Source organism: Pan troglodytes, chromosome 7 (assembly GCF_028858775.2).
Source record: "Pan troglodytes isolate AG18354 chromosome 7, NHGRI_mPanTro3-v2.0_pri, whole genome shotgun sequence".
In the NCBI taxonomy this organism is placed as follows: domain Eukaryota; kingdom Metazoa; phylum Chordata; class Mammalia; order Primates; family Hominidae; genus Pan; species Pan troglodytes.
The window spans coordinates 123,488,034-123,499,358 of NC_072405.2; the positions used below are offsets into that span (position 1 = coordinate 123,488,034).

At 35.6% G+C, this 11,325-nt stretch overlaps 1 protein-coding gene across 8 annotated transcripts in view; it reads right to left on the bottom strand.

Annotated features, from left to right (window-relative positions):
- Window positions 1-11,325, bottom strand: part of CSMD3 (CUB and Sushi multiple domains 3) — a 1,209,558-nt gene that overhangs the window by 1,001,164 nt on the left and 197,069 nt on the right. The gene's annotated exons all lie outside the window — the stretch shown is intronic.

Genomic DNA, 11,325 nt, shown 5'->3' on the forward strand with positions numbered 1-11,325 from the left:
AACCAAACAGCAGAACAAAGGGTAGGTAAATTACTTGATACTTGCTCTAGTGAGGCTGTAGAAATAACTGACATGTATAAGGCCTCAAAGCATTTTCTTCCTACTCCATATAATTTAGTGCCCATCCATGCAAAAGTATAAGAAGATTCTCCCACCACTTAAATATCTAAGTACATAATTCACCACGTTCAAGTTCTTAATCATACCTATTCTCATCATACATGGTTCTATCTGCATTATTACTCATGTATCTCCTTACTTTAGTCTTGCATAGGGTATCTTTGAAGTGATGAAAAAGGAATTATAATAGAGAATCTACAATTTGACAGACATATCAACAATTTTTCTGTTTCAATAATGTATGTGAAATTATATTGGGCATTATAGTTACATATGAAAAGCCACAGATACTCAGTACAGTGTAAAATTATGTGGTGCTGTGAAACTATCCTTTAAGTGTGTATATCTCACATGTTGTTTATAACGAACATTTTGTTCAAAGATATGTTGAAGGGATATTTCTTGTTGGTTACTTTTTAATGTTCACACATATTGTGAATTGTGGTTCTTTTTGAAAGATCAGTCACTTTGCTTAAATAAACAAGTTTCAAATTAGTTCCTTTCCATTAATGAGTAGAGTCCAATTAAAGAGAATTTTAAAAAACTTAAGTCTCTTTCACACCTTTGCCAGCAAAAATATATATATATATATTCAGTACTTGGTATTTATTCACTTAGGAGCCCCACTATCCTAGAGACTTGGGCATATTGCCAAAGAGTAAGGCAGATGTAACCTGAGCTCACAGTTTATAAAATCGTGAATTAAGGAAATAGTAGCCACAACTTGGCAAAGTCACTGAAATTATATACAAATATAATGCTGACATAGATTTCCCTCTCTAAAACCTTGAAGGCTTTGTAAACTTGAAGTATATTACCTATGCCAACAGCCCAATTGTTCTGAAATGACACCACCCATGTTTTCTCGGCCTAAAATTTTCTGCTTCCTCCTTACTCCCAGTCCCAGATAGGTTACTTGCCCTCATCACATACTCTCTAGTGTCATATAATTTGACCTGGTAATGCTTATTTTACTTATAATTACTCTCTCTATACCTGTATTTTGGCCATTTGTCTAGACCCCATACCACGTGAAGAAAGGGCTTGTGACTGCTGTGTTTACCACTGTGTTTACCATGTCCAGTATGGAACCTGCCAGAAAGAAAAATCATCAAGAGATTGTTAAATAGAGTTAACTGTCTCCATTATAGCATGTCTGAAAGATGCTGAGATAATAGGTTCTGGGTACTTTGGTTTCTGATGTTTTAAGTTAATACATGGATAGAAATTAAGGACTAGCAATGCTGACTGCTAGTGAAGACCTCCATTAAATAGTTTATCTCAATTGCCAGATGTTTTAAAATTGCCTTACGCAGGTGCTGGATAGACAACATAACATGTTGACTTAATTAGAATAAGTTTAACATCTTTGAACTTCAGTTTTTTTTCCTTGTAGAATTATGGGATTGATTGAAACACTTAGTAAATTTCCTTTCAGTTTTAGAATTCTGTAATAATTTTTGTGTTGCCTTTCTGTACATGATTAAATATTCTTGTATAATACTCAAATTTTTGTACAGCTCCAGTGAGCTCTTGTCTAAGCATAGATGTCATCAGAACCAGAGAACTATTAGAGTTTACATACTTAGAGCCCAATGTCCAGAGAATTGAATTAAGGAATCTTTGAAAGTAAAAGTATAAATAGGTGATCCAAAGACCATTATACCCTCCCACTTACAGAGTACTTACTGTTTCAGTTCATTACATATTTTAAAGACAGATTTTATTTAAATGTTTAACATTACACCAAGCATTCCCTGTTATTAATGTCTTAACACTGACTCTCAGCAAGTTTGTTTCTAATTTTGCTCTTTAGTCTACTTCTAAACCCTTTTCCCATGTTGGTTTTTTATGTTTGAAAATGGATATCAGATTATCATATTTTCTATAAAATCCTCACTTATGTCCTCCAGAATAAAATTTCTCATGTAATAATACTTTTTTATATGGACATAATTTATAATAATACTAATTGTGTCCTTCAGCTTACAAATATGCCCATCACACTTGCCATTTCTGTTCATTTTCAACAATATATAAATGTCATTTAAAAACTTGAAACTAACAAATTTACATGTATCTCCTTTGTTCTATCTCAATTTTTTTCTTTTGAATACCCACATATACACATACTTGCATGCGTATATGTTCAGAATTCATGCAATACTTCTGTATTCTTCCCTTTTGATTAACATTATTTTAAAAATACTTCCTAGATTACTTATAACTATATTTTTCCCATAAATTAGACTTGATCAGTAAGTAAGCTATATATTATTTAACTATTTTTCTTTATAGTTATACCTTGGTTGTCAGTTTGTGTTTTTGTTATACAGAAACAGATACTTCTGTTGCATAATTTTTTTTCTTGTATCAAATAATTAACTACTCAAGGATATTTCCTACTAGATGAAAATGTTGGGTCATGGATATATATCTTTCTAAAAGCATAACATAAATTCAGAAGATAATAATATAGGCATAAAGTGCACTTTACTAAAATGTAGGGGCATTTAAGGGCTCACTAATACTGTTGCAAAATAGTAGCTCAAGTACACTTTTGTGGAAATATTTTTTAAAAAACAAACTAAATGAATTTTAATTTTGTTGGTTTCAACCAATGCTATAATTTATTGTGATCAATTTTAATTTTGAATGCATTGTTAAAAAAATTATTTCTAGAGAAATTTTCTTCATTCAACTAATATTTACTGATAATCTAAGTCCTAGAGTTACAGTACAAAAAATACAAAAATACTTTTCTTCATATATTGTACTTTCTGACAGGCAGAGATAGATATTAACACATTTTATGGATAGCAAAAAGCAGTTAGAGAGTAATTCTCAAAAAATATTAGATAAATACCTTTTCCCTAAAAACAGGAGTGATATTAGAACAATTGGTATAACATGAAAAGTGAATGATCATTTAGTCATAGGCTATTAACAGTGTTTACCAGTTGACTATAAGCTCTGCCTGTATATATTTACAAATATGCATTTTAAGAGTCATTAGAAGTAATTTTTTCCCCCAAAAATGAGTAAAAATACAACACAGGGATCAAATAACTCTTTATAGGACTTTTTTCATCATAAATTATATGCAATGCAATTTAAACCACTACTTGCATCGCAATTCACAAAGAATTTATACCCTTGAAATTTTATCTCATTACTGAAAAGTTTTGAGAGGGATAAGGTTATGGTGTGGAAGTAAATGTATTGCTGGGTACCTTCCATGTACTTTTCTCAGTATTGGCTATTTACTTGTAAAATAATGTATATTTCACAAAATTGCTTCTATAAAACTTCCTGAAAAATATTAAAGGACAAAATAATAATCACCAAATTTTCACAACAGATTTAGGAAAAATAAGTTTTCAAAAATTTTTATTTTGTAATTTGATGAATGTTAAAAATGCATTCCTCTTATTTTCTCTCTTTTCCACTGTTTGGAGATGTCTTTGACTTATTCAGACCAATATTTCTCATATTTTAACGTGCACGAAAATACATTTGGGATTGTATTAAAATGTGTAATCTCACTCTGTAATTCTAAGGGGAAGCCTAATATTTTCATTGTTAATAAGTTCCATGTGATGACAATGCTGCTGGTACTACGGATTCTATTTTGAATAGCAAGTGTCAAGACAGACTGGCAATAAAAGTGAAAGCAAAAACTTTTATTTTGTAACTCTCATGTGGTTAAAAACAGTATTCATTATCAAATCAAAATCAACTTTTATAGAAGGAGTAATGTCCAGTATGTTGTAGAATAACTTTTAAGGTAATCAAATACCTTGCCTTCACTATAGCATTTGATTACCCATAAGTGCCATTTATTGGTCCATTGGCTTTTTTATGAACTTTACTCTCATAAAAACTCAACCTAAACGAAGAAAAAAAGAGGAAACAGTCTGGTTAACTCTATTGTAAGTGTTCCTCCCACAAATGTGTTTTCAACTGCGAAAGATTTAATGTTTCGTAACATTATTCTTTTATGTAGGTGGAACATTTCATTTTTATCCTTTTACTGTCTTCCCTAGTAATATTTTTAAAAGTCAGACTAAAGTTGAGTTAGACTTTGTAGGCTGAAAAAGTTAAGATATAAATTTTAACAATTGATTCTCACAATTTCTTAATTTGTTATTTCCATAATTTTTGGAAGCTTAGTTTTGCTATTTAAAAAATTAGGTATAATACCTGAAAATCAATAATAAAGTATGTTAATTAATCAATGCTAAGGTTTGAATTGAAATTATTTCCAATCAATAACTCATATTCAATTGAACTTATATGCAATTAATAATTCCTATTCAATTGATAACTGTTCAAATATTTGGGCTTATATATCTCGGATTATTTCTAAACAATATCATAGGTGATGCTATTGTGTCATGCAAGTAGTGATTCTAAGATTCCTTTTAATAATCTCTTGACTGTATAATAAAAAAGTGTATTTTAAAAACACATAAAATGTTCCCAGAAATTAAAAACATGATTGTTCAGATTAAAAAATAATAAAACCTTGCATTTATAAAAAAGTAAACTAATAATTATAAAGTAGAATATTAATTATAATATGCTAATATTAATGTTAGAATATTAATTATAAAAATATTTACATGATATAATAAGAAGCTAGATATTAACTCCACTATATAGATAATTAAATGTAAACAGACTATAAACATCAATGAAAAAATAAAGACAGTCAGATAGGACAAAGAAAATCCTCAATCATAAGCTGTTTATAAGAAACACTTATATTCAAGGATTAAGAAAAGTTGAGAAGGAAAAGATAAAAAAATGCAACTTGAAAATAAAAATTAAATGCATTGTCTAATAGCAGACAATGTATATTATAAGGCAATAAGCATAATTTTTTACTAAGATTTTACTCTACTTTTAGGTTGTTAGCCACAGTTTGATGGTTGCTGACAGAAGACTCCAGACTTCTGAGTTAGATAAAAATATCAGAGTATCATCTCAGCAGTAGCAGTAGCCAGAATTTCAACATTTTCATATTGACAGCTGCACATACAGTAGGTTCTATTACTACAGTAGATCTTTCCAAGCTAAGGGAACCTGATACCTTTATAATAGGCACAAGCACACATTCCCTTTGCCCCAGAGGAAGGCTATCTTCCAAAGTCTGTTACTACAAAAAATATCCTTGGAAAGATAGTTCCGAATAAAGGCAGTCAATGTTGTTGCTCAGAAGACATGCAGAAATGTGAAAAATTCATAGAGAATCTTCTCCCAATATTATCCACCCCTCATTTTCACATCTTGGCTCCTGGAAATTTTTCCTATGAATACATAGTCAAATTAATCACCAGTTAAATTAATCTTACTGACAGACACTGGCATCGAATCTTTTCAGTTTGTCTCATATAGAATTTACTTAAGCAGCTAACAACATGACTCAAAGCAGAATGATGATGCCAGCCTGCACAATAGATATCAACCCATGCCCTTTAGAAGCCCAGACTTAACCAGCTGAACAAAATTCCTTAAACGTTATGACCTTAGAAAGGAAGCTAAGTGCCAGTCTCTATAAGTTTCTGCATTGACATTTCTGCTAGGCTGGAAACATTAATTCAAGCAGAGCAAGATGTATTCATGATTACATAGCTTCTACTAGAACACAAGGAAGAATTCTAGGGCAATTCTACCACTTACAACAACCTTGGCCAATAATTTTCAGGCTGACCTGAATGCTTTTCAATTTCAGGATGATGTTTCTTTTAATAACTTGAAGACACCTTATGACCACCACTAGAAGGCAAGTCATTATCATTTGGTTAGGAAGCAAGTAATGCCTGAGTTCATACAAGTTCAGTCTCTGGGGATGCAAATGGTGTACCTATGGAATGAAAATGTTGACTCCAGTGTGACCTCAAGTTCAGCTAACACATGTGACGATTTTCTGTCAGTTTAAAGAAACTGGGTTTCTGGGTTTTCTGGGTCTGATTCTTTTTTTAAGGAGAAATGCCTGGAGCCAAACTAAATGGTTCGACCATGCCACCAGCCAGGTGGTATTCATCTGCTCTATGGAGCGTCTAGGCAGAGAATGTATAAATGGGGTGGAAAATATATCCAGACGTGTTGACAGATGTTTTTCATGGGAGGTGCAGGAGCTGGGGACATTTCCTGCTGTTTTTGACTGACTTATCTCTACATTTAAGCGGACTTTCAAATTGTGGTGAAAGTCTTCGGCAGGGAATAGTAGATACAGCAGTCATTTAAATTAACACACTAGTAATGTTTAGTAGAGATGCATTTAGGCATGTTTCCTTCATGAAGAAAGCTCTAGGAACAGTTTAGAAAGAGAAAGACCACTAATGTCCCTCCCTACCTTCCTGTACCTGGTGGAAACTAAGTTATTTTCTCACCAGGTTCTGCGTTACTGCTCTCTCTCCGCTACCTCAAAAATAGTGCATCCCATTCCAATAGCCATAACTTCATCTTTTCACCAATATTCCATAGTCATAGCCAGACCTTTTACACAGAGTCAGGTATAAGAATAATTTTTAAAAACTTACAAGGACATATTGTGTCCCCCACTTTGACCTGTATGGGCCACAGTAGGAAAAAATAGCAAGCAGTAAATTCAACTAAATGGTAATGGGCATTATGATCTAGGATGATATCTGTGATGGTTAATTTTAGGTGCAAACTTGATTGGATTAAGGAAGACATAGAGAGCTGGTAAAGCATTACTTCTGAGTGTATGTGTGAGTGTGGTTCCAGAGGAGACTGGCATGTTAATTGGTAGATTGAGTGGGGAAAATCTGCTGTCAAGGTAGGCAGCACCATCCAATTGAGTCAGGATAAATAAGGTTAGGAGGCCAAACTGGCTTGTCCCCTTGTGTGAAGCCCAGCAGGCTCTGCATCCCTTGCACCCTCATGCATGAGCACCCAATTTTTTGCAAGGTTAGTAACCCTACAGGATACCGGCAGACAGCCAGATGGTTACAGGTCCCTGATACCCAGTATGGCCCAGGAAAGAACAAAAGCCCCTTATTCCTGATGTAACTTCCCCAATCACCAGTCCATCAGCACTAAAAGCCAAAGAAGGTATTAGCTACAAATTCCAACATTTGGGGGCTAGAGACTTCCCTGGGGTCCCACATGCACAGCTATGCTCAAGGTTTAGCTTATAGTAAGCTTTTCCTCATTTGAATAGTAAAAAACACACCGCTAGGTGGAGATTTTATATGCTAATGATACATATGTTACATGTTAGAGCATGTAGATGCCGAGCACATGTTCCAACTGCAGGTCCACCTTTGCATACTTGACCTTGCCAGTATTTTATGAATATGTATATACAGCTACCATAAAAAGAGATTCCCCTTAAGGCACTAGCTGCTGTCTCTCCCTTTGAGCAGCCCACTCTTGCCTCTCAGAGTGTACTTTTGCTTTGCAGTAAACTTCTTTGCTTACTCTTACTTTGGACTTGCTCTCAAATTCTTAGGTGCAGCAAAGTCAAGAACCTGAACTGGCCTACCAGCAGCACAATAAGCTGCGGGGCTGAATAGAACAGAATGGCAGGGAAAAGACAATTTCCACTCTATAGTGCTCTCTCTCTCTCTCTATCTCTCTCTCCTGTTGATGTAACACCCTTTTTTTTTCCTGCCCTTGGACATTAGAACTCCAGTCTCTTCAGTCTTTGGACTCCAGGACTTAGACCAGGGGCTCTCCAGGTTCTCAGGCCTCTGGCCTCAGACTGAGAATTACATCATTGGCTTCCCTGGTTCTGAGACTTTTATACTTGGACTGAGACACACAATCAGCATCCCAGCTTGCAGACAGCCTGTTGTGGGACTTCTCACCCTCTATAATAGTGTGAGCCAATTCCTTTAATAACCCCCTCTCATCTATCTATCTATCTATCTCTCTATCTATCTACCTACCTACCTATTCAACTATCTATCTATTTTTCTATCTCCTATTGGTTCTGGCTCTGAAGAATTCTGACTATTACAATGCCAAACCAATAAGAGAACCCAGTGTGGCTGAACCAGAATATACTTGCACCTCCTAAGATTCTTTGTTCATCAGGTTAATAGAGAGTATAATAACCAGGCCAGTCTGGGGTTCCCTTTAGGAGAACAAAAGAAACATCATGCTTGACAATATTCTGTGCAGAATCCCAAATATTCAAAATTGGTCTGTATATTATTCCCTCATCCCTTTTGTCCAAATCATTACCTAAGAAGTGATTAACATGAAATAACATTTTTAAGTGACTTTTACAATAAAGGATGCCTAAATGAAAATGTGCCACACAGCCAAGAACACAATATGGATTTGCTTCAAGGACCCTGATATCGGGGTGGGAATCAACTGATTGGATTCAAATAGCAACATCATAAACGAAAAATGGTCAACAGTGGTGAATTACTGCAAGTTACTGAGCCCTGAGAGGACTTGAAGGGTTCACTGTAGTCAATCTACATTGGTATAATGCTCTGAAATTGGTATTCCTCACTAGGAAAGAAATGAGTGACTTTTGGCCAGACTCACATATCTGGCATTAAGTGGTAGCCTCTGTGACAGAAACAAAGCCATTTATTTTGCATACATTTTATAATGGCAAATGTATTGCCATGTCTAGTGCAGTAATGGATTTAGTTAGCAGTGATAGTAATTTGGGTGGTACAGGCATGATCAGCAGCTTGATTCCAGTTGGTCTCTAGATGAATTACTCAGATTGTTTAATTAACAGCCATTTGTTTCTACAGTTTACAGCTTCAGTCTTTAATCTGCTAGTTTGTAGTTTTCTAAGTGTCAGAGTAAACATCTAGGCTACTAACAACAGACCAATACTCAGTAAAAATATAACAATGTTTATCAAAGGGAGTTCTGGGCCGGGAGTGATGGCTCATGCCTGTAATCCCAGCACTTTGGGAGGCCGAGGTGGGCAGATCACAAGGTCAGGAGTTAGAGACCAGCCTGGCCAATATGGTGAAGCCCCGCCTCTACTAAAAGTACAAAAATTAGCCAGGTGTGATGGTGGGCACCTGTAATCCCAGCTACTGAGGAGGACGAGGCAGGAGAATCACTTGAACCTAGGAGGTGGAGGTTGCAGTGAGCAGATATCACACCATTGCACTCCAGCCTGGGCAACAGAACAAGACTCCATCTCAAAAAAAAAAAAAAAAGGGTGGGGAGTACTGGCTAGAGTGATGAGAATGGCTCTGAATTATGCCTACTCAGTAGAGATACCACATTTGTTTTTAGTTCTGCATATTTGGTGGTAAGAATGAAGAGCTACATCAAACAAATACACACCATTGTGGGTTAGATAGCTGAACCATCAGTAATCTAGGTCAACCTTTTTAAGGGATACCTTATGAATGAAAGGTGCAGTGGGGCCAGCGGCTTTGCTTCATGTAATTGAGAAACTTTTCCCCAAGGGGAAAACATCCACTTTTTCATGTAAAGACAAAATTATATTGGGGTTAGACCAGTTGCATTTTGGACTATACCATTTCCATTTGACAAATTAGATAGATGGGGACTTCCTACCTTATTAGTTCTTGAGTCTCCATTGACTCATCCTGATAGGCAATATCAGGCAGGAGAGTTGCAAAGCCTCTGTGGATCAAGTCTTCAGCTTCAGCAAAAGCGCAGTAGCAACCAAGTAGGTGCTTTGCAAGAAGAGTACAGGGAGCAGTCATATTAGTCAGGTGTAGGGTTCAAAAGTCTAAAGGACACTTCCAGCTCGATTTTGCGTCTTTTTGCTAGAGGCTTCAATTTGCAAAACTGTGCCACACAAACTTGCAATTCAAAAGGTTCTTTAGATTTGTGGGGCCCAAGAGGTACTAGCACTTTTCTATATGTGATTCTTCCTAAGCAGGAGAATCCCCTCTGGCACTTATAGGATAGGGAAGTGTAAACATATAGCACATCAGCTCCTACTGTGATGATTAATTTTATTTGTCAACATGACTGGACCATGGGATTCCAAGATACTTGGTCAAACATTATTCTGTGTTTCTATGGAAGTTATTGAGAATGAGTGTAACACTGAAATTGATAGACCACACAAAGCAGGTTGCCCTCCCTAATGTTGAGTAGGCCTCATCCAATCTGTTGAACACTCAAATATACCAAAAGTCTCACCCTCCCCCTAGTAACAGGGTATTTTTCTTGCCTGTCTGCCTTGAGCTGGGACACTACGCTTTTCCTGCCTTTGGACTCAAACTGAAACATTGGTTGCCTGTGAATAACCATCAGCTCTCATGGTTATCAGGACTTAAAACTCATATTGGAAGTGCACCACCAGGTCTCCTGGGTCTCCAGCTTGCCACCAACAGGTTGTGGGATTTGTTAGCCTCCATAATCATGTGAGCCAATTCCTTATGTTATATTTATATATAAAGTATAAATATACAATGTATGCCTACTGCATAGAGACACCATGTCTATTTTTAATTCTGCATATTTGGTACTGAGGATGAAGAACTGCATCAGATGAACGTATGCCACTGTGATTTAGATATCTGAAACATCAGTAATCCAGGGTGAGAATTATAAAAATAAATTATATATGCAGTATGTAGTTTTATCTATCTATCTATCTATCTATCTATCTATCTATCTATCTATCATCTATCTTATCAGTTCTGTTTCTGTACAGAACCCAGACTATTACAGATTTTGGCACGAAGAAGTGGGCTGTTTCTGTAACAAGTATCTAAATATGTGTTAACATGGCTTTGGAAATGGGTAATGAGTAGGAGGGTGGAGAGGTTTGGAGTTTCGTGGTAGTAAAAGTCTAGACTGCTGTGAAGGGACTGTTCGTAGAAATATGAATGATTAGAGATGATTCTCATGAGGTCTCAGAAAGAAAAAACAATATTGGAGAGAAAGCCTCTATTTTCTTAGAAAATACATATATCCTCATGACCTAAATGTTGGTAGAAATCTGGATTTCAAAAACCTTTTATTTTAAATTCAGGGTGAAGTTTGTTACATAGGTAAATGTGTGTCATGGGGGTTTGTTATGCAGGCTATTTCATCACCCATATATCAAGCCTAGTACTCATCAGTAATTTTTCCTGATCTTCTAGCTCCTCCCACCCTCCACCCCCGATAGGCCCCAGTGTGTGTTGTTCCCCTCTATGTGTCCATGTGTTCTCATCATTTAGCTCTCACTTATAAGTGAGAACATGCAGTATTTGTTTTTCT